Source organism: Pseudophryne corroboree, chromosome 10 (assembly GCF_028390025.1).
Source record: "Pseudophryne corroboree isolate aPseCor3 chromosome 10, aPseCor3.hap2, whole genome shotgun sequence".
In the NCBI taxonomy this organism is placed as follows: Eukaryota; Metazoa; Chordata; class Amphibia; order Anura; family Myobatrachidae; genus Pseudophryne; species Pseudophryne corroboree.
Genome location: NC_086453.1, coordinates 307,053,858 through 307,077,156, shown reverse-complemented (window position 1 = coordinate 307,077,156; position 23,299 = coordinate 307,053,858). Strand labels below are relative to the sequence as shown.

The following is a 23,299-nucleotide window of genomic DNA, read 5'->3' as shown; positions in this document are numbered from 1 at the left end:
TTCATGATTGTGTACAGATCATTTGCAGGACTGTTAAGGTTTATTAAGGCTGTTAATTTTACTTAGAAGCCAGATGAGTGCAATTAAAATTTGGAAGATTTTTCATACTAACATGTTTTCAGTCCAAGAAATCAATGGTTTCCCAAAATTGCTTGTTATTCATTATTTTGTTCATAAGTAGCAGTTATTGGGTTTTACTCCAAACCATATTCAATCAGCATGAAAGACCATTTAAGCAAATCTATTCTAGTGAAGAAACTGTCAGGTAAGTAGTCATTAATATAATATCATCTATCTATCTATCTATCTATCTATCTATCTATCTATCTATCTATCTATCTATCTATCTATCTATCTATCGTATCTATCTATCTATCTATCTATCTATCTATCTATCGTATCTATCGTATCTTGCTATATCTATCTCTTGCTAACTATATTTACACATATATACAACTGCACTCACACATGTTCACACCATGCCAGAGCAGGTAGACCACTGCTGCTCTTCATGGCCATTAGACTGCACTTCATATCATTCATACTATCCCAACATCAGTTGTAAGATGGCGGGGCTGGCGCAAACATGGTTAAATATCAAGGTCCGTAGTGTGATCAGATTTCTCCATCCAAAGGGCACATCAGCAGCTGCAATTCATCTCCAACTTGTCGAGATGTACGGTAATAACATCATGTCACACATATACTGTAGGTTTGGGTTTGGCACACTATGTTTTATAACGCATGCTTGAGTAGTTATGGTGTTACCAATGGACCATACTCCCTCAAGCGCTCACCTGGCACCTAGTGATTTCCATCTCTTTGGAACAATGCCGAAGTACCTGGGTGGAAGGCGATTCGCAGCCTATGGTGAAGGTCATCAAGCTGTCATGTGCTGGAATATATGTTTTGGTGTACCTTTGGAACAAATGCTTAGACAAGTATGGGGACTACAATACGTGGAAAAATTAATCTGTGCCAAGGCCATACTATTATTTATACATATGTATGAGTCAATGAGTGATCTACAGTAGTTACCTTATTTATAGAGATGTGCACCTATCCCCATGTTTTGTTTTTGTTTGTTTTTTATCTGGATTCATCATCATGTTTTGGATTTCCAAAACAACCCTCAAGTGCTTTGATTTTGGTTTTGCATCTGGATTTTTTTTTTTATGATAGCTTAAATCAAGTAATTTTTGCAATCCAAAACCAATCAAAAACTCAAATTCTGAACTGTGTGAAGATCCGAATTGGGACTTGGATCTTCCTCAGGAGATCCCAACTGGGTTTTGGTTCAATTTTGATCCACAAAATTCAGGTGTGTTATGATTTCTAGAGAACTGAACTACACATCTCTACTTATTTATTGAACCACCCTCGTATTTGGACACTTACACAATTTTCCTAATTTTGGCACTTTATGCCACCACAATTGATTTGAAATTAAATTACGGGGATACAACTGAAGTGCAGAATTACAGCTTTAATTCAACAGGTTGTAAAAAGATATCTTAAGAAATGTTTAGGAATTGCAAGTAGTTTTATACACAGCCCCCTGTTTTAAGGGTTCAAATATAATTGGACAAACTAACAAAATCAGAAATAAAATCTTTTTTTTTAACAATTTGTTGAGAATCCTTTGCAGGCAATTACTGCCTGAAGTCTGGAAGACATAGACATCTCCAAATACTGGGATTCCTCCTTTGTTATACTTTGCCAGACCTTTACTGCACATGTCTTCAGTTGTTGTTTGTCTGTGGGTGCTTCTGCCTCTAGTATTGTCTTCAGCAAGTGAAATACATGCTCAATCGGTTTGAGATCAGATGACTGACTTGGCCATTGCGGAATATTTCACATCTTTCATATTTTGGTGCATTGTCCCTCTGTACTAAGAAGAAACATCCAATCAACTTTGCAGAATTCAACTCAATCTAAGCAGCAGTATATTCCTATACATTTCAGAATTCATCTGGCTGCTTCTGTCTTCTGTTGTGTACTGTAATCAGAGGCGTCGGAACTGGGGGGGCTTGGGGGCAGCTCGCTTCCCCCCCAAACATAGAGAGGCGCCGATCATGTATGCACAATGCTCCTGCGGGCGGCTACCTTCACTGCATGGAGCTGAGGAGTGATGTTCGGTCAGGTGAAAGACCGCAAAGTATATCCTCCGCTCCGTGCAGTGAATGTAGCCACCCGCAGGAGCATTGTGCATAATACTTAGCCCCTCCTACTCCCTGGTGGTCCTGCGATGGTAATGCGATGCACTGCTGCTGTGCGTCGGTCCCAGGCTCCTCCTCCTGACAGCGCAGCGCCTCCATCCCTGGAACGCCACCTTCTTCTACTGTCCTGTTACCACCACCCCTTCCTTGGTGGCCCCGCCCACACATCTGAAGACTCATCACAAGGCACTGAAGGCAAGTACCACTGCTCTGCAGCATAGGATTTCCCGCGGTGCCCTCATTGGCTGCAGCAGGAGCACCATAGAAGAAATTCTGTCCCATCAGTAGGTAGGGTGGTTAGAGGATATATATTAAATATTAATAAATATAAGGTTAATAACTATAAGGGGGTTACTAGTATTATTATTAAGGTGGGTAGTCATTATGAAGGTGGAAGGGTCATTATGGAGGTGCTTTTATTGGAGTTAAACAAGATTAAATACTTATTTTGATTGTAGTGAGGGAGGTAATGAGGAGGGTTAATATATTAATTCAATTCATTGATTAGTAAGGACTAGTGTTGGTAATGAGATGGGATGTACTTAATATCCCAGACTGTCTGGATCCCGGCGTTTAGGATCCCAACAGCCGGGAATGCCGACAGCGCTCACCGAGGCTATTCCCCCTCATGGGTGTGCACGACACCTATAGAGTGCAAATAAGACAGGTGGCGAGCGCAGCAAGCCCGCAAGGGGAATCTTTGAGCTCACCCCGCTGTCTGTATTCTGGCAGCCGGGATGCCACTGTCAGTATATTGACAGCCGGCAACCTGTCCGCCAAAATATCATTACCATCCCATACGTATACACAGATGTAGCCACTCTCATTATTGCCGCAATGCCTACGCACGGCATACGCATCGAGGTAATGTACGTATGCACTGCACTGTCACTAAGGGGGGCATTTACTAAGCAGTGATAAGAGCAGAGAAGTGAGCCAGTGGAGAAGTTGCCCATGGCAACCAATCAGCACTGAAGTAACATCTATAATTTGCATACTATAGAACGATACAGAGCTGCTGATTGGTTGATGGGGCAATTTCTCCACTGGTTCACTTATCCGCTCTTATCATTGCTTAGTAAATATCCCCCTATGTGCAGTCGGTGATCACACCATAGACGTCAATGGCACTATGAGGCATTAACTATGAGGGGGTGACATTTAGCAAAACAGCAATTAAGGGGCGCCGAAGTTAGATTATATCTTGCCACCCCACCCAAACCCAAACCTAAAAACTTTCTGACGCCCCTGACTGTAATCAAAAACCTTATTGACCGAGTGCCACTGGAAGCCATGCAGGAACATGCCATCGCAGTGCCCTCACTGAGGTTAACAGAAGATGTGGTATGCTCTAGATCATGAGCCATTCCAAGCCTTCTCCATACTTTTTCCATCCCATTACTTTGGCACAGGTTGATCTTAGTTTCCTCTGTCTACATAATGCTGGCCCTCATTCCGAGTTGCTTTTAGCAGCATTGCACACGCTAGGCCGCCGCCCTCTGGGAGTGTATCTTAGCTTAGCAGAATTGCGAACGAAAGATTAGCAATTCTGCTATTAAATATTTCCCTGCAGTTTCTGAGTAGCCCCAGACCTACTCCTAGATTGCGATCACCTCAGTCCGTTTAGTTCCTGGTTTGACGTCACAAACACGCCCTGCGTTCGGCCAGCCACTCCCCCATTTCTCCAGCCGCTCCTACATTAAGGCCTGACATGCCTGCGTTTTTTAGCACACTCCCTGAAAACGCAAAGTTGCCGCCCAGAAACACCCACTTCCTGTCAATCATACTACGAACACTCGAGCGACTGAAAAACGTCGCTGGAGCGTCTGTAAAACTGCATACTTTTGTGTGAAAGTACTTAGCGCATGCGCGCTGCGTACCATGAGCATGAATGCCGTTTTTTCACTTGATCGCTGCGCTGCGAAAAACGGCAGCGAGCGAACAACTCGGAATGACCGCAGCTGTTCCATAACTAGCAAGATTTTTTTTTATGGTTTTTTGGGGGGCAAAGTCTAATATAGCCTTTCTATTTTTGAGGCTAATGAATGGTTTGCACATTGTGGTGAGCCCTTTATATTTGCTTTTGTGGTGTTCTCTTTACGGTTGACTTGGATAATAATATCCCAACCTCCTGCAGAGTGTTCATTACTTGGTTGGATGTTATGAACATGTTTTTTTTTCTTTATAATGGAAATGATCCTGTGAATACTGTTGTCTTCTGAGGCCTTTTTGTGTTGTCAAGTAAGTTCTATTTTCTTCAGAATTTACAAAACTATTGATTGGCCACTCCTAAGGTTCCTGGTGTCTCTTTGATGGATTTTATTTTTTATTTCACTGGCATTGAGAACTCCTTTGACCGCATGTTGTAGGATCACAACAATAGCTATAAATGTAAATGTCTGCTTAATTGATTAAGAAATAACATAGGCATTGGCCAAACCTGTACGTGAAACAGCTTTTGAGTCAATTATCCAATTACTTATGGTCCATTGAAAAAGAGGGGGCTACCTACTAAACACTTGCAATTCCTAAACCCTTCCTCCAATTTGAATGTGAATACACTGACATTAAAGCTGCACTGTAAAACCATATTTATTATATAACTGCAACTTTAATATGTTAAGGTAAACAACCAAACATGACACAAATTTTGTCAGCGTCCAAATATATATGGACCTAATTGTATATATGTATATATTATATACAGATGGCAGTGCCGTAACTAGACATTTTAGCGCTGTGTGCAAGAAACAGCATCGGCGCCCCCCCTTATACAAGACAGGGCCAGTGTGTGGTCTAGTCGTGCACAAAATATGTAGGGGTGTGGCTTCACGGGGAAGGGGCGTAGCCACAGAGCTCCCTTTTACACATTATGGCAGCAGAGCCCCCTTTTTTACACATTACGGCAGACAGCGTCCCCCTTTTTACACATTACAGCAGACAGCGTCCCCCTTTTTACACATTACGGCAGACATCATCCCCCTTTTTACACATTACGGCAGACAGCGTTGCCCTTTTTACACATTACGGTAGCAGAGTCCTCCTTTTTACACATTACGGCAGACAGCGTCCCCTTTTTACACATAACAGCAGCAGAGCCCCCTTTTTACACATTACGGCAGCCAGTCCCCCTTTTTACACATTACGGCAGCAGAGTCCCCTTTTTATACATTATGGCAGACAGCATCCCCTTTTTACACATTACGGCAGACAGAGTCTCCTTTTTACAGATTATGGCAGACAGCGTCCCCTTTTTACACATAACGGCAGACAGCATCCCCTTTTTACACATTACGGCAGACAGCGTCCCCCTTTTTACACATTACAGCAGACAGCGTCCCCCTTTTTACACATTACGGCAGACATCATCCCCCTTTTTACACATTACGGCAGACAGCGTCGCCCTTTTTACACATTACGGTAGCAGAGTCCTCCTTTTTACACATTACGGCAGACAGCGTCCCCTTTTTACACATTACGGCAGCAGAGCCCCCTTTTTACACATTACGGCAGCCAGTCCCCCTTTTTACACATTACGGCAGACCGCGTCTCCTTTTTACAGATTATGGCAGACAGTGTCCCCTTTTTACACATACCGGCAGACAGCATCCCCTTTTTACACATTACGGCAGACAGCGTCCCCATTTCACACATTACGGCAGCAGAGTCTCGTATATAAACTGTAGGCCAGACATGTTATAATGGAGGAGGGACTCACCACAGCCAGTCCCTGTGTCGATATGGACGGGAGGGGGGGGATGGGGGCTGCGTGTTGTTGCTGAACTTTGTTTGTCCCCCACGGACTCGTGTCTGGTGCCGGCTGGAGGCTGGGCAATAGCATTGCTGGCTTCCACAGAGTGTGTTGCGGTGGGGGACAGGCAGAAGTGCCCAGCGCAGCACAGCTCCCTCGTTATGCCCAGCACCAGGTCTCGGGAGTCCAGACAGAGGAGGCGGAGAGTGCAGGCATTCAGCTGCAGCGCGCCGCTGCCCAACTACATGTTATCAGTCAGAGAGGGAGCCGGGCTTGGATGCTCTCCTCCTCAGCTGCCGCAGCGCTGCAGATAACTGGCAGTGATGGCTGACGGGCGGTAGTGTGGCGAGGCCCGGCGGGTGCTTTGCCCTGTGTGCAAAGCCCCGCTCGCCCATAGCTAATTACGGCACTGACAGATGGAGCCACGCTCATCTGAGGCAGCTTCATCGCAAACAAGCACTCCCTGCATGACTAGGCGATCTGTCCGCCTAGTCACACCAGGCGTGCACAGAGATGCTCCCATTCAGAGCGTCTCTGTCCGGGTGCGTGTACGGAAATGCTCTTCATTCAAGTGAATGGGGCACGTCTCCGCAGCGGGCGCGCATGCACAGGCCGACGGGGACACTCTTGGCGATAAGCGTGCGTGCCTAGTCACAGACGGAGCCACGAATAGCATGGCTCCATCTGTATGTCAGTATATACTGTATAGTACTGTGCAAAAGTTTCAAGTAGGTGTGGAAAAAGTTCTGTAATGTAAGAATGCTTTTAAAAATATAGGTGTTAATAATTCATTTTTATCAATTAACTAAATGCAAAGTTGATGAACTTTGACATATCTAAATCAAATCAATATTTGGTGTGACCACCCTTTGGCTTCAAAACAGCATCAATTCTTCTAGGCACACTTGCACACAGTTTTTGAAGGAACTCTGCAGGGCGGTTGTTCCAAACATCTGAACTAACCACATATCTTAAGTGGAAGTAGGCTTGGTCAAATCCTTCTGTCTCTTCATGTAATCCCAGACAGACTCGATGATGTTGAGATCAGTGCTCTGTGGGGGCCATATCGTCACTTCCAGGTCTCCTTGTTCTTCTTTAAGCTGAAGATAGTTCTTAATGACATTGGCTGTAAGTTTGGAGTTGTTGTCCTGCTGCAGAATTTGGTATTTCATGATGGATAAATATCTGCCTGTATTACTTGGCATTGAAGCACAAAAATATGGGCAACGTTATGGACCATAAACACAGAACTGGCAGAAACCAGTGGTACATGAGTACATCTATCTACTGTTTGGAGAAGTCTGTCTGGAAGTGGTCTTCATGGAAGAATTGCTGCCAAAAACCATACCTTTGATGTTGAAACAAGGCCAAGTAACTTAACTATGCACGGAAAATATAGGAACTGGGGTGCAGAAAAATGGCAGCAGGTGCTTGGATTGATGAGTCAAAATTAAAGCCCTTTACATAGTTTGTCAAGACACACCAGTCAGTGTGACCATGGTAACATAACTGACATAAGAGTAAAAGGTTTAGAACAGATTAAATTGACAGATTGGTATTACATGAAGAGACAGAAGGATTTGAGCAAGCCTACATCCAGAGAAGATCTGTGGTTAGTTCTCCAAGATGTTTTGAACAACATCCCTGCTGTTTTCCTTCAAAAACTGTGTGCAAGTGTACCTAGAAGAATAGATGAGTTTTGAAGGCAAAGGGTAACTTGATTTAGATACTGATCTATTGATTTAATTTAGATTTCTATCTGTTTATCCACTTTGCATTTTGTTAATTGATAAAAAATAAACTATTAACACTAGAGATGAGCAGGTTCGGTTCTCAGAGAACCGAACCCACTGCGAATATCCTGTTCCAAGCCAGTTTCCGAGTCCGGCTTGGGACTTCCCGCCAGACTCAGAAACCAGAGGCAAAACGTCACCATCCTGCTGCCGGATTTTCACGGGTTTTGGATTGAATATAAACAGCCGCGTGTCGCCGCCATTTTCACTCCGGACTTGGAGTGTGAGGGAGAAAGACCTCTTGTCTCTCTGTGGATGGTGGTGTCGGGGGAGGTCAGTGTGTGCTCTTTAGGGGTGCTGTTGCTTTCACTGTGGTATACCTGTGCTGTTAGGGGTGCTGTCCTGGCTGCCACTGGTTTTTCATGTGCTGTTAGGGGTGCTGCAGCTGTACTTGGGTGTTGTTGCTGTCCTGGCTGTCACTGTGTGGTACAGGGGGCAGGGGCACTGTCCTCCTGTATGCAGTGAAAATATAGGGGTGCTTGCCCTGTCTTGTATGCTGTAAAAATTATGGGGTGCAAGTGTTAAAATAAATGTACACTGGCTCTGTCTTGTATGCTGCAAAAATTCAGGGGTGCAGTAAAATAAATGTACACTTGCCCTGTTTTGTATGCTGCAAAAATTCTGTGGTGCAGTAAAATAAATGTACACTGGCCCTGTCTTGTATAATTCAGGGGTGCAGTAAAATAAATGTACACTGGCCCTGTCTTGTATTCTGCAAAAATTCTGGGGTGCAGAAAAAATAAATGTACACTGGCCCTGTCTTATATGCTGTAATAATTATAGGGTGCAGTAAAATAAATGTACACTGGCCCTGTTTTATATGCTGTAAAAATTCAAGAAGGCAATAAAATAAATGTACACTGGCCCTGTCTTGTATACTGCAAAAATTCTGGGGTGCAGTAAAATAAATGTACACTGGCCCGGTCTTGTATGCTGCAAAAATTGTGGGGTGCAGTAAAATAAATCACCACTGGCCCTGTCTTGTATGCTGTAATAATTCCAGGGTGCAGTAAAATAAATGTACACTGGCCCTGTCTTGTATGCTGTAATAATTCAGGGATGCAGTGAAAATAAATGTACACTGGCCCTGTCTTGTATACTGTAAAAACTCTGGGGTGCAATAAAAATCAATGTACAACGGTCCTGTATGCTGTAAAAATTTCATGTGGTGCTGTTGTTAAAATAAAAGTACACCGGTCCTGTATGCTGTAAAAAGACATGGGTGCTGTTGTTAAAATAAAACTACACTGGTCCTGTATGCTGTAAAAAAACAGGGGTGCTGTTGTTAAAATAAAAGTACACTGGTCCTTCATGCTGTAAAAATACAGGGGTGCAGTGAAAATAAATGTACACTGGCCTTGTCTTGTATGCTGTAAAATTCCAGGTGTATTGTGAAACTACAGGGGGTGCTGGCACTGTCTGTGTTTGTGATTTCTAGACCTGACCTTCACAACACTTTATGGGAACAGGAGGCTCCTGCCACCATTTGCACACCCACTGCAAGTGCCGGGAGCTGCAATGCCAGTCCACTTGCTGATATTGAGATTGAGGATGTCACTGTAGAAGTACACCAGGATGAGGAAGATATGGGTGTTGCTGGTGCTGTGGAGGAAGTTGACGATATGGATTCTGATGGTGATGTGATTTGTTTGAATAAGGCACCAGTGGAGACAGTTGTTGGCCGTGGGATGAAAAAGCTCATTGTCATGCCTGGGCAAAATACCTCTTTGGTATGGAATTATTTCTCCACAAATCCAGACAACAGGTGTCAAGCCATCTGTTGCCTTTGTCAATTCATAATAAGTAGGGGTAAGGATGTTAACCACCTAGGAATATCCTCCCTTATACGTCACCTGCAGTGCATTTATCATAAGTCATTGTCAAGTTCAGAAACTTTGGGTAATAGCTTAAGCAGTCCACTGACACCTAAATGATGTGGTTTTGTTTGAATATTATTTGTCTGTGAGGATGAGCATGTAAACACTGAAGGGGGATCTGATGATGAGGAGGACATCTTTCCACTGTAGAGCCAGTTTGTGCAAGGAGAAATTAATTGCTTCTTTTTTGGTGGGGGCCCAAACAAACCAATCTTTTTAGCCACAGTCATGTGGCAGACCCTGTAGTTGAAATTATTTTTTTTCTTAAAGTGTACATGTCCTGTTTATACAACATCAGGGTAGGAGGGAGGGCCCAAGAACAATTCCATCTTGCACGTCTTTTCTTTCCACATCATTCCAGGGGTGCTGGCCTATATGGGGTCCTGCCCCTCTGCCCTATCAGTCCAGGGGTGCTGCCCTTCTGCCGTTTAAGTCCAGGGGTGCTGTTGCTTGTCTGCTGTGCAATTCTCCAGGGGTGCTGCTTATGCTGTTTAAATCCAGGGGTGCTGATGCCGTATAATTCCATGGGTGCTGCTGTACTTGATCCTAGGTTTAAATGATAGCCTAGAGCAGATATGAAACAAGCTTCAACATCACAAACAGATTTCTGAAAACATAGCAGCAAAGGTGGAAATGGAAATTGCTATTTTGATTAAGTGTTTTTAAATAGAGTGGGGAGAGACCACATTTGTGGCCAAAGTCAGTGTGACTCAGAAGAGACTAAGTCATAATCAAGTGTAACTGCCGGAGAGGTAAAAGTGAGATTTTCTGCCGGAACATTAGAAAGAGGTTCTTCTCAATTATTTCATGTTAGGGACTCACTTAAATAAATGGCTCCAATTAGTCAACCATAATTTTGATTTATTATTGATGTTCTACATTTTGGGATTATTTATCATGAAGATACACATTTTTTGTACAGGGATCTTCTTTTCCTAAGGGCTGTGTAGGATTATCGCAAGACCTCGCGGTGGTAGAAGAACAGAGTTTCAGTGATCTTGCATTGCATTAGCTTTCCATTGCACTGCAGCACTAGATGGGCCATGCGCTCCTGTGAGGCACAAACAGTTGCTGAATAAGGCCCAGTATAGAGTCTCATTGTGGCTTACAGCCAGGAAGATGTCTGGCTTGCAAGGCTAAGGCATGCTGTGGGCACAGAGGTTAGCATTGTTTCCTCCCACAGTCCTACTTATAGTATGAAATCAGTTTCGACTGTAGAGTGGTAAGCTCCACTAGGGCAGGGGCTCAATAACGAAAAAATTCACTGCACTGTCGTGCTTAGTACTTTACTGAACCCACACAAATCGTTTCGTCCCCTTGATGAAGTCCTTCACCATAGGACGAAACGCGTTGGGATTGGGACTTGCTGCTTAACCCCGAACTTCCCAGAGTGGACAGATAAGCTGTTTTTATTCTATTATCCTGTACGTTTGTTACCTGCATTTGCGTCAGGAATTTTTACTTATTCGCCATAATATTTATGAAACTGGGATTTACTGCTTAATCATGAATGGTCCCAGAGTGGACTGATAAGTTGATCTTATCTATTTATCCTGTACGTTTGTTACCTGCATTTGCTTCAGGACTGTATATTAAATCTATATATTTTTTTATGTTACCATACTCTTATTCGGTTATTGGGACCAGCTAGGTTCCTAATTAAGAGTAACTGGTTTTATACAGTACACACTATGTTTCTCTTTTTGTTTTTACATGCACCAAAGTGTCATCAGAACTGAAGACGTGTAAAGAGATAAGTTATACTTTGTAATTCTACATTTTCTCACGTTCCACAGGGTGATTTATCACCTTTCGCTCTAAACACCATTAGGCCCTCCTTTGCACTTCATTTTTGTTTATCTTTAACCCACCTCTGGGCAGGAGCTGCCACCCACTAAGAGTTGGGGGTTGTTTTAATATTATTAGAGCCACATAATCATTATACACCGTTGTTTATATCAGGATCGTCCTAGGCGCTATTCTCTATTTTTTTCCATATATATATATATATATATATATATATATACACACATGTATATATTAGTGATGTGCACCGGAAAGTTTTCGGGTTTTGTGTTTTGGTTTTGGATTCGGTTCCGCGGCCGTGTTTTGGATTCGGACGCGTTTTGGCAAAACCTCCCTGAAAATTTTTGTCGGATTCGGGTGTGTTTTGGATTCGGGTGTTTTTTTTACAAAAAACCCTCAAAAACAGCTTAAATCAAAGAATTTGGGGGTCATTTTGATCCCATAGTATTATTAACCTCAATAACCATAATTTACACTCATTTCCAGTCTATTCTGAACACCTCACACCTCACAATATTATTTGTAGTCCTAAAATTTGCACCGAGGTCGCTGGATGACTAAACTAAGTGACCCAAGTGGCCAACATAAACACCTGGCCCATCTAGGAGTGGCACTGCAGTGTCAGACAGGATGGCAGATTAAAAAAATTGTCCCCAAACAGCACATGATGCAAAGAAAAAAAGAGGCGCAATGAGGTAGCTGTGTGACTAAGCTAAGCGACCCAAGTGGCCGACACAAACACCTGGCCCATCTAGGAGTGGCACTGCAGTGTCAGACAGGATGGCACTTCAAAAAAATGTCCCCAAACAGCACATGATGCAAAGAAAAAAAGAGGCGCAATGAGGTAGCTGTGTGACCAAGCTAAGCGACCTAAGTGGCCGACACAAACACCTGGCCCATCTAGGAGTGGCACTGCAGTGTCAGACAGGATGGCACTTCAAAAAAATAGTCCCCAAACAGCACATGATGCAAAGAAAAAAAGAGGCGCAATGAGGTAGCTGTGTGACTAAGCTAAGCGACCCAAGTGGCCGACACAAACACCTGGCCCATCTAGGAGTGGCACTGCAGTGTCAGACAGGATGGCACTTCAAAAAAATAGTCCCCAAACAGCACATAATGCAAAGAAAAAAAGAGTCGCAATGAGGTAGCTGTGTGACTAAGCTAAGCGACCTAAGTGGCTGACACAAACACCTGGCCCATCTAGGAGTGGCACTGCAGTGTCAGACAGGATGGCACTTCAAAAAAATAGTCCCCAAACAGCACATGATGCAAAGAAAAAAAGAGGCGCAATGAGGTAGCTATGTGACTAAGCTAAGCGACCCAAGTGGCCAACACAAACACCTGGCCCATCTAGAAGCGGCACTGCAGTGTCAGACAGGATGGCACTTCAAAAAATAGTCCCCAAACAGAACATGATGCTAAGAAAAATGAAAGAAAAAAGAGGTGCATGATGGAATTGTCCTTGGACCCTCCCACCCACCCTTATGTTGTATAAACAGGACATGCACACTTTAACAAACCCATCATTTCAGCGACAGGGTCTGCCACACAACTGTGACTGAAATGACTGGTTGGTTTGGGCCCCCACCAAAAAGGAAGCAATCAATCTCTCCTTGCACAAACTGGCTCTACAGAGTCAAGATGTCCACCTCCTCCTCATCCTCCGATTCCTCACCCCTTTCACTGTGTACAACCCCCTCCTCACAGATTATTAATTCGTCCCCACTGGAATCCACCATCTCAGGTCCCTGTGTACTTTCTTGAGGCAATTGCTGGTGAATGTCTCCACGGAGGAATTGATTATAATTCATTTTGATGAACATCATCTTCTCCACATTTTCTGGAAGTAACCTCGTAAGCCGAATGCTGACAAGGTGAACGGCTGCACTAAACACTCTTTCGGAGTACACACTGGAGGGGGGGCAAATTAGATAAAATAAAGCCAGTTTGTGCAAGGGCCTCCAAATTGCCTCTTTTTCCTGCCAGTATACGTACGGACGTGCCTACTTGGATGCGGTCACTCATATAATCCTCCACCATTCTTTCAATGGTGACAGAATCATATGCAGTGACAGTAGACGACATGTCAGTAATCGTTGGCAGGTCCTTCAGTCCGGACGAGATGTCAGCACTCGCTCCAGACTGCCCTGCATCACCGCCAGCTGGTGGGCTCAGAATTCTTAGCCTTTTCCTCGCAGCCCCAGTTGCGGGAGAATGTGAAGGAGGAGCTGTTGACGGGTCACGTTCCGCTTGACTTGACAATTTTCTCACCAGCACGTCTTTGAACCTCTGCAGACTTGTGTCTGCCGGAAAGAGAGATACAACGTAGGTTTTAAATCTAGGATCGAGCACGGTAGCCAAAATGTAGGGCTCTGATTTCAACAGATTGACAACCCGTGAATCCTAGTTAAGAGAATTAAGGGCTCCATCCACAAGTCCCACATGCCTAGCGGAATCGCTCTGTTTTAGCTCCTCCTTCAATCTCTCCAGCTTCGTCTGCAAAAGCCTGATGAGGGGAATGACCTGACTCAGGCTGGCAGTGTCTGAACTGACTTCACGTGTGGCAAGTTCAAAGGGTTGCAGAACCTTCCACAACGTTGAAATCATTCTCCACTGCGCTTGAGTCAGGTGCATTCCCCCTCCTTTGACTATTTCGTAGGTAGCTGTATAGACTTGAATGGCCTTTTGCTGTTCCTCCATCCTCTGAAGCATATAGAGGGTTGAATTCCACCTCGTTACCACCTCTTGCTTCAGCTGATGGCAGGGCAGGTTCAGGAGTGTTTGCTGGTGCTCCAGTCTTCGGCATGCGGTGGCTGAATGCCGAAAGTGGCCCGCAATTCTTCGGGCCACCGACAGCATCTCTTGCACGCCCCTGTCATTTTTTAAATAATTCTGCACCATCAAATTCAATGTATGTGCAAAACATGGGACGTGCTGGAATTTGCCCAGATGTAATGCACGCACAATATTGGTGGCGTTGTCCGATGTCACAAATCCCCAGGAGAGTCCAATTGGGGTAAGCCATTCTGCGATGATGTTCCTCAGTTTCCGTAAGAGGTTGTCAGCTGTGTGCCTCTTATGGAAAGCGGTGATACAAAGCTTAGCCTGCCTAGGAACGAGTTGGCGTTTGCGAGATGCTGCTACTGGTGCCGCCGCTGCTGTTCTTGCTGCGGGAGGCAATACATCTACCCAATGGGCTGTCACAGTCATATAGTCCTGAGTCTGCCCTGGTCCACTTGTCCACATGTCCGTGGTTAAGTGAACATTGGGTACAACTGCATTTTTTAGGACACTGGTGACTCTTTTTCTGACGTCTGTGTACATTTTCGGTATCGCCTGCCTAGAGAAATGGAACCTAGATGGTATTTGGTACCGGGGACACAGTACCTCAATCAATTCTCTAGTTCCCTGTGAATTAACGGTGGATACCGGAAACACATTTCTCACCACCCAGGCTGCCAAGGCCTGAGTTATTCGCTTTGCAGCAGGATGACTGCTGTGATATTTCATCTTCCTCGCAAAGGACTGTTGGACAGTCAATTGCTTATTGGAAGTAGTACAAGCGGTTATCCGACTTCCCCTCTGGGATGACGATCGACTCCCAGCAGCAACAACAGCAGCGCCAGCAGAAGTAGGCGTTACACTCAAGGATGCATCGGAGGAATCCCAGGCAGGAGAGGACTCGTCAGACTTGACAGTGACATGGCCTGCAGGACTATTGGCTTTCCTGTCTAAGGAGGAAATTGACACTGAGGGAGTTGGTGGTGTGGTTTGCAAGAGCTTGGTTACAAGAGGAAGGGAATTAGTTGGCAGTGTACTGCTTCCGCTGTCACCCAAAGTTTTTGAACTTGTCAATGACTTCTGATGAATGCGCTCCAGGTGACGTATAAGGGAGGAAGTTCCTAGGTGGTTAACGTCCTTACCCCTACTTATTACAGCTTGACAAAGGCAACACACGGCTTGACACCAGTTGTCCGCATTTCTGTTGAAATAATTCCACACCGAAGAGGTGATTTTTTTTTGTATTTTGACCAGGCATGTCAATGGCCATATTCGTCCCACGGACAACAGGTGTCTCCCCGGGTTCCTAACTTAAACAAACCACCTCACCATCAGAATCCTCCAAGTCAATTTCCTCCCCAGCGCCAGCAACGCCCATATCCTCATCCTGGTGTACTTCAACAGTGACATCTTCAATTTGACTATCAGGAACTGGACTGCGGGTGCTCCTTCCAGCACTTGCAGGGGGCGTGCAAATGGTGGAAGGAGCCACCTCTTCCCGTCCAGTGTTGGGAAGGTCAGGCATCGCAACCGACACAATTGGACTCTCCTTGGGGATTTGTGATTTAGAAGAACGCACAGTTCTTTGCTGTGCTTTTGCCATCTTAACTCTTTTAAGTTTTCTAGCAGGAGGATGAGTGCTTCCATCCTCATGTGAAGCTGAACCACTAGCCATGAACATAGGCCAGGCCCTCAGCCATTCCTTGCCACTCCGTGTCGTAAATGGCACATTGGCAAGTTTACGCTTCTCCTCAGACGATTTTGATTTAGATTTTTGGGTCATTTTACTGAGCTTTTTTTTGGGGGATTTTACATGCTCTCTACTATGCCTCACTTTAGTTTTAACACAATTCAGTAGGTGTTTGTTGTTTGCTGTCTTGCATATTAATACATGTTTGTTGTTGCCAGGAGACTATACACGGTGCATTGTTGTGATCGTGTACTGTCCCCATGGCAACCTGTTCCCTGCTGTCCACAGCCGCGTCAGAAGCGGGTCCGTGTTGCGGGATGACGTGACTTCCAGCAGACGGGCGCCACACGTGACCGGAAGCGCGAACTCCAGGTGCCGGACAACGCGGACGCTGCGGGGGATGACTGAAGGGTTACCTCTTCTGTCTTGGTACATATTACTTTTTATATGATCAATTTCCTTATAATAAGTATAGTGTAAAAGTGAATATTTCTACCTCCCTAATGAAGGGTTAAACATGCTATATGAATTGTTATGTGTTTGAATAGACACGTACGCACTCTCTACAAGATGCCTTTGTCTGTTCATATAATATAAGGCTTGTGTGTGTCTTATCTTCAAGGACAATTACATACCAGATCAAAACTGTTACTTCTGTGTGTTACTAAAATATCCTGCATGTAATGTCGTATGCTACTTCTATTTATCCAATCATATGCTTGCACATATTGTATACACCCATGTTTCTTTTCTATATAGTACTCTGTAATTTATTAAATAAACAGTGTGAGTTTTTACTGCTTGTGTTGTGCATGTAACTGATAGCGTAAAGGTTTACACTCCAGACGTCTAAGAGGCCATCACATCGAGGGTTAAGAATATAAGGGCAAATCCTTTCAGCTGGGGGCTATGTCCGGAATTCAGTGATCGTCCCTGAATGGTAAAAATAGAGAATTTATTGTCTGTCTTTGCCATACAGGATTGCGGTCATACACTGAAGCTGAATCCGTGTCAGTGTTCCGGGAACACGTGACAAGGTAATATTTAAGTCCGGGACTTAATATTACGAAGTTTTATGTAAAAGCATAAAACAGGTATCAGGGATACCATAGAATCTTTAATGTCTGGGACTTAAAGAATACGTCTGAGAAAGGACCCGGGGTCCAAGCGCAATTCTCCAAAGACGTCAGTATCTGGGATACTTAAAAAAAACATAGACCTGGGGTCTATACGTAACGTAGAGAATACCCCGATTTGATCGCCTATATATTCTTGTATGTTTGTAGTGAGATAAGTTCTTATATTTGGTCCAGACGGCTGGTAAGTTTTCGTCTGCCAGATATCTTTACTCAAACACTTTTCTTGCTTCCTGTTTAAAACGCTGTATTTTTCTGACATCTTGTACGAAGGTAAGCGTACCCGTCAAAAGATTTCATGTTCTCACTATACAGATAATATTGTGATATTGTCAATGACTAATTAACTGGTTAAGCTGATGCATGTATAAGTAGAGTGTTGTATATTTTAGATAATTTTCTTTTAAAAGTTGTACTGTTGATTTATATTACTGTCTGACAATGGGCTCTAGTCAGAGTAAAAAACTGCATATCCCCCGCCCCTCCCTGGTGAGACATGCAAGATGTATGTCGCCCGCAACTCTACCTCAGAGTATTATTTAGTTAACCCATGGGTGGATAATTTAGCGGGATGGACAGAGAAAGCAGGACAGGACCCATTCCTACGGGAAGGCAGTAATTACCTTTTCTATATGGAGATTTAAGAAAAAATGTCAGTTTAGCACAGAAGCGAAACTGCAGAGAACTGTAAATCTTTTAAAATCCCTCTCGCCTCCCCCCCTTGCATTCCAATGTATCCTGCGCTCAGAGACACAAATCTCTTGGCAGCAGTAACCCTTTCACACTAAATGGGATTGCCTCCAGCTCCACTGCTGGAGAGTGCGTCCACTAGCTCTATCCCTAGCACCAATAACCCAGAGTTTAGATAATAGTAAAACACTGCCCCAAGCCCACCATTACCCTCGATGGCTGTATATCTTATTTGCGCAAAGCTTGCAAAGGACGCAGCTATACACATATGAAGGAAGTCTTTAAAGCCTGTGCTTTTTGCCTGTCGCTGTAGCTTGTAAACAGAAACCTTCATAGTCTGTTACTGCGTTTTGGAAAAGGTTTAAGGACTGCTGGACAGATGACGCTGGCTTACCTTTGCTTAACTCAGAAAGCTTACTCATTTCCCCACCCACTCATGCCTATCAGAGCTCCGGACGCTTTGACAGACAGAGCCAACCCCGCAGTCAGGGAAGATTCCAAAGACCCCGCGCACTGACGGGGCCCGGAGGAGGGTATCCCAGCCTTTATTCAACTCTCCCGTCATAGTAAAGATTCACCTCTGCTGCCACTTATTATAAATGGAAGTAAAATTCCCTTTTTAGTGGACAGCGGTGCAACAACCAGTGTTTTGTGTTCTGACCTATGCAGTATCCCCTCTCACCAGAAAAGATAGAAGGTCTCCGCCCCATGATACAGCAATTCTTACAACAGGGTATTCTCAGACATATTGTATCACCATACTGTACTCCTGTGAACCCTGTTGCCAAAGCTGATGGCAGTATAAGATTTGTACAGAATCTCACAGCGATCAATCAGTTAATTGTCCCAATTGCACCAATTGTTCCAGATGTAAACTCACTCATTTCTGCAATCCCTGCAGATGCTAGTTCTTCTCTGTAATTGATTTGAAGAATGCCTTTTTTTCAGCATACCTGTAGATTCACAGACACAATTACTTTTTGCCTTTTCTTTTGAGGGTAAACAACTTACCTGGTGCAGATTATTGACGCACCTGTTGTCTCCAGGCCACATTGAGGCCCTGGCAACCTCACCATGGTTCAGTCCTGCTACAGTATGCAGATGATCTGCTGCTCTGTAGTAAAACTGAGGAGGCCTGCCGAGAGGATGGTGTTTCATTACTAAACTGGCTTTGTGAATGTGGACACAAGGTGTCCAAAATAAAAATGCAATGGTGTAAAAAGCATGTTGATTACTTAGGTTTTGTGCTCACTCAGGGAGAGAGGAAAGTCAGTCCACAACGCATACAGTCTGTATTGGGCCTGGTCACCCCAACTACCCAGAAGGAACTATTGTCCTTCCTGGGTATGGTAAATTACTGCAGACAGTGGATATCTGATTGCTCTTATTATGATAACATTTTGAGACAAGCCACACTGAAGGACAAGCCTAAAACTGTACAATGGTCACAAGAAATGTTAACTGCATATGAAAGTTTAAAATGTATGTTGATAAAAAGTCCGGCACTTGGCCTCCCCAGTTATGTGCTACCTTTCCATCTATATGCAAGGGACAATTGTAAAACCATGGCGGGGGTGCTCACACAGTTTCATGGAGGGAAGTTGCGCCCCGTGGCATTTTTTTCCAAAGTCATGCCAGTGTCTGTGCAAGGTATGCCTGCCTGCCTCAGGGCTTTGGCAGCCTGTGCAATGGTTGCAGAAATGGCCACTACCCTCACTTTAGGCCACATCACAGTACTCCACACCACACATGATGTCCTGGCAATACTTAAAGGCTTACACACAGCACATGTCAGCACAACGCCTTAGTGGATATGAAGTACTCCTTTTGAGTAACCCTACCCTTACCATCAAGTACACTGCCAGTTCTTCTGGCCCTGCACCCATTCTCAATGCCCTTTTAGGCTTGAAAGGTCCCGAGGATGAACCACCCGACCTACATGACTGTGCTGCTTCCATTGAAGCTGAAACTTCTCCCAGACTTGACATGTCTCCCGTTCCCATACCAGGCGCAGACATAGTTTTTGTTGACGGCTCCTGTAGTAGGCCCAATGACAGTGCATACCAGGCTGGCTATGCCATTGTCACCCTCCCTGACACTGTGTTGGAAACCCTGCCAATACCTTATCAGTCCGCGCAAGCTGCAGAACTCATTGCACTCACTAGAGCATGTCCCTCCCTTTACAACGTCCATCTGCTCACTCAACTTCAAGCTGCTGCGACTAATACTGATCTCTCCGACTGGACTTACCCAATTCTGCAGAAAAAATCCTAAGTCAGGATTAATCTGCAAAGAGGGGAAACCCTGTATGCCCCAGTCCAGTGCCCCTTTGCTCATTGCCCAGTGCCGTGGTGTTGGTCACCGTGGTGAAGCCACAACACTCCTCCTACTAACCAATGATTTTTGTGTGTTGCTAGTGCCAAATCACTTGTGGACCAGTATGTTAGCAGATGCATCACTTGCCTCAGGAACAACCCTAATAAAGCTAAACACCAGCATCTTGAATACCCCACAGAAAACTCTAGGATACTCACCCTTTGAAATACTAATGGGTAGACCCTTTTCCTACACCCTGGGCTAAGAAACCACTAGTAATACAGGAAGGAGATCTAGAACTCATCAGAAAAGAGTATGTCAGGTCCCTGATAACAAAACTGAATGAAATTGAACATGAGGTTGTTTGTAAAAACCCTTTTGAATCCACAGGAACCTACACACCCCTTTAAAGTCAGAGACAGAGTCGTGGTGAAGGTGCTCCCCAGGAACAAGAGCCCAGGAGACTTCACCTATGGTCCAGAGACAGAGGTCGTAGCAGTTACCCGAACAGCAGTCCTGACAGAGGAAAGTCCTACCTGGATCCATGCATCCCGAGTAAAAAAGGTTCCTAGACCAGACCTAGAGAGGGAAGCAAGTGATTCCAGTGAGGTACGAACCGGGGCAGACAGCCCTGACCTCCCACCTAGCGAAGAAAGAAGAACAGAAGAAGATGAGGAACCTGTCCCCTATCTTTATCCTGGGGACTATCTCGATAGCCCTACTGGCCCTCATTCACCTCACACTATGTGAAGTCGACATCACACAAACAGATGGGGTCCCCACCTTGTGGTACAATTCCTCCAATACACACGTAGCCACATACATCCTTGATTATTTCATGTTCCCTAAACTTGCTGACAACAAACATTTCATACAGCAGAAAAGGAAATCAGGAATGTCTGAGACAGTATATATTTGTGTTACTGACGAATGGTACTATGACATTAGATATTATGGATCTAATTGTAATTCCTGGGAAGCTGTGGGGTGGAATACAGGAGCAGATTGGAAATATGGCCCATCATTTGCAAAAAATAGATATAGCAAATATCCCCAAAACAAACCTTTAAAGCCCCATATTGCCACTTCTAAAGATATGGTGGCTATTACTAACCCTACCTTTGAAGACACCCTAGCTATTGAAACTGGTTTCTCTGACATTAATTTTGGTTGGAATGGATGAAGTATAGTGCTAACAAACACAATAAAAGCAACTGTTATGTCTGTGGCAAATCTAGGCCCCACCTAGGTACAGTGCCCCTTAATATACCCCTAGAACAGGAAAATTGTTTTTTTCAGCCTTTTTAATGATCACCGATGACCCCACTCCTCCCTCTAATACTCCTGCTAATCGAAAGAAAAGAGCACTCCCAGGAGGTAGCTTTGACCCCCACGTTTGCATTGATGCTATAGGGGTCCCAAGAGGTGTTCCAAATGAGTTCAAAGCTAGAGATGAGGTGGCTGCGGGTTTTGAGTCATTGTTTCCTATAGTAACTGTAAATAAAAACGTAGCCTGGATTAATTATATATATATTATAATCAACAAAGATTTGTTAATGATACCAAAGATGCTCTTAAAGGTACAGCTGAACAGCTAGAAGCCACTTCCCGAATGACATTCCAAAATAGAATGGCCCTTGACATGATCCTAGCAGAAAAAGGTGGTACATGTGTTTACATTAGTAAGGTGGAAGGCTGTTGTACATATATTCCTGACAACACTGGTCCCAATGGTAAGGTTACTTTAGCCATAAACAAGTTAGAAACCTTATCCATAGAACTTAAGAAAAATTCAGGTATTGATAACCCATGGAGCCAATATTTTGGGTGGTTTGAAAATTGGAAACAGGCTCTTGTGCAAATAAGCATATTTATACTTGTAACTTTAATTCTTGTAGGCATTATAGTTTATTGTGTAATCCCCTGTGGAAAGAAACTTACCTCCAAAGGCATTGATAAGGCCCTGATGTACTATGATATAACCACCAGTCCTGTCACCTCCTCTGATAGTAAGGGACCCGACGATTATGTCCAATATCTCAAGAACTGGAGGAACAAGAAAGGAGCCTCAATCAAGAATCATGTCATATAATAATCATGATTCTAAGAGGGGATTGAAGGGTTACCTCTTCTGTCTTGGTACATATTACTTTTTATATGATCAATTTCCTTATAATAAGTATAGTGTAAAAGTGAATATTTCTACCTCCCTAATGAAGGGTTAAACATGCTATATGAATTGTTATGTGTTTGAATAGACACGTACGCACTCTCTACAAGATGCCTTTGTCTGTTCATATAATATAAGGCTTGTGTGTGTCTTATCTTCAAGGACAATTACATACCAGATCAAAACTGTTACTTCTGTGTGTTACTAAAATATCCTGCATGTAATGTCGTATGCTACTTCTATTTATCCAATCATATGCTTGCACATATTGTATACACCCATGTTTCTTTTCTATATAGTACTCTGTAATTTATTAAATAAACAGTGTGAGTTTTTACTGCTTGTGTTGTGCATGTAACTGATAGCGTAAAGGTTTACACTCCAGACGTCTAAGAGGCCATCACATCGAGGGTTAAGAATATAAGGGCAAATCCTTTCAGCTTGACGGGGCCCAGGTTGGTAAGGTATTTAAGTTGTTTTGTTTGGTTTTCTCACTTGTTTGCTGTGTCCTGAAGAAGGGGGTTCGACCCCCGAAACGTCGATATTAAACACACATGGCTTTTCTTTAAAAATTTTGTGTGTCAGACTCTGAGTGCCGCCTATACTCTCCAGCCTATATTGGGGTCAGCTCACCCCTAGGAGGGCACCAGAGCGAATACCCCTACGGGGACAGCAGAGTGCCGGGCTGCATCTATGGTATATATATATATATATATATATATATATATAGATATATATATAGAATAGTAGAGAGCACTCACCAGTCTTCAAGTATAAATTCACCAAACTTTAATTGCACATCACAGATAGAAACATTGCTGTTGACGTTTCGGTCCTCACATGGACCTTTGTCAAGACCACCAGAACCAGATAGGAGAGATGCAAACCCCACTGTGTGCCCATACTAGCCTACAAGTACCTAATGCACACCTGAAACTCATATCATGTCTCCACCCCAAACACTTGACGTCATCAGTGTGAGACATCCATTATGCCTCCACATGCTCACAGATGTGCCCAATCACAGGAATGAAAGAGCATAACAGTTACCACTGGCTGCTGCAGCATTC

General features: G+C 44.0%; 1 long non-coding RNA gene across 1 annotated transcript in view; it reads left to right on the top strand.

Moving 5' to 3' along the window:
* The window catches only part of LOC134966585 (uncharacterized), a 38,066-nt gene extending 15,441 nt beyond the window's left edge, over positions 1 to 22,625 (top strand). Inside the window, exons 2-3 of the long non-coding RNA XR_010188672.1 lie at positions 16,136 to 16,346; positions 20,450 to 22,625. This is a non-coding gene — a long non-coding RNA (uncharacterized LOC134966585). The remainder of the gene's footprint in view (positions 1 to 16,135; positions 16,347 to 20,449) is intronic.
* Positions 22,626 to 23,299: the final 674 nt, after the last annotated feature.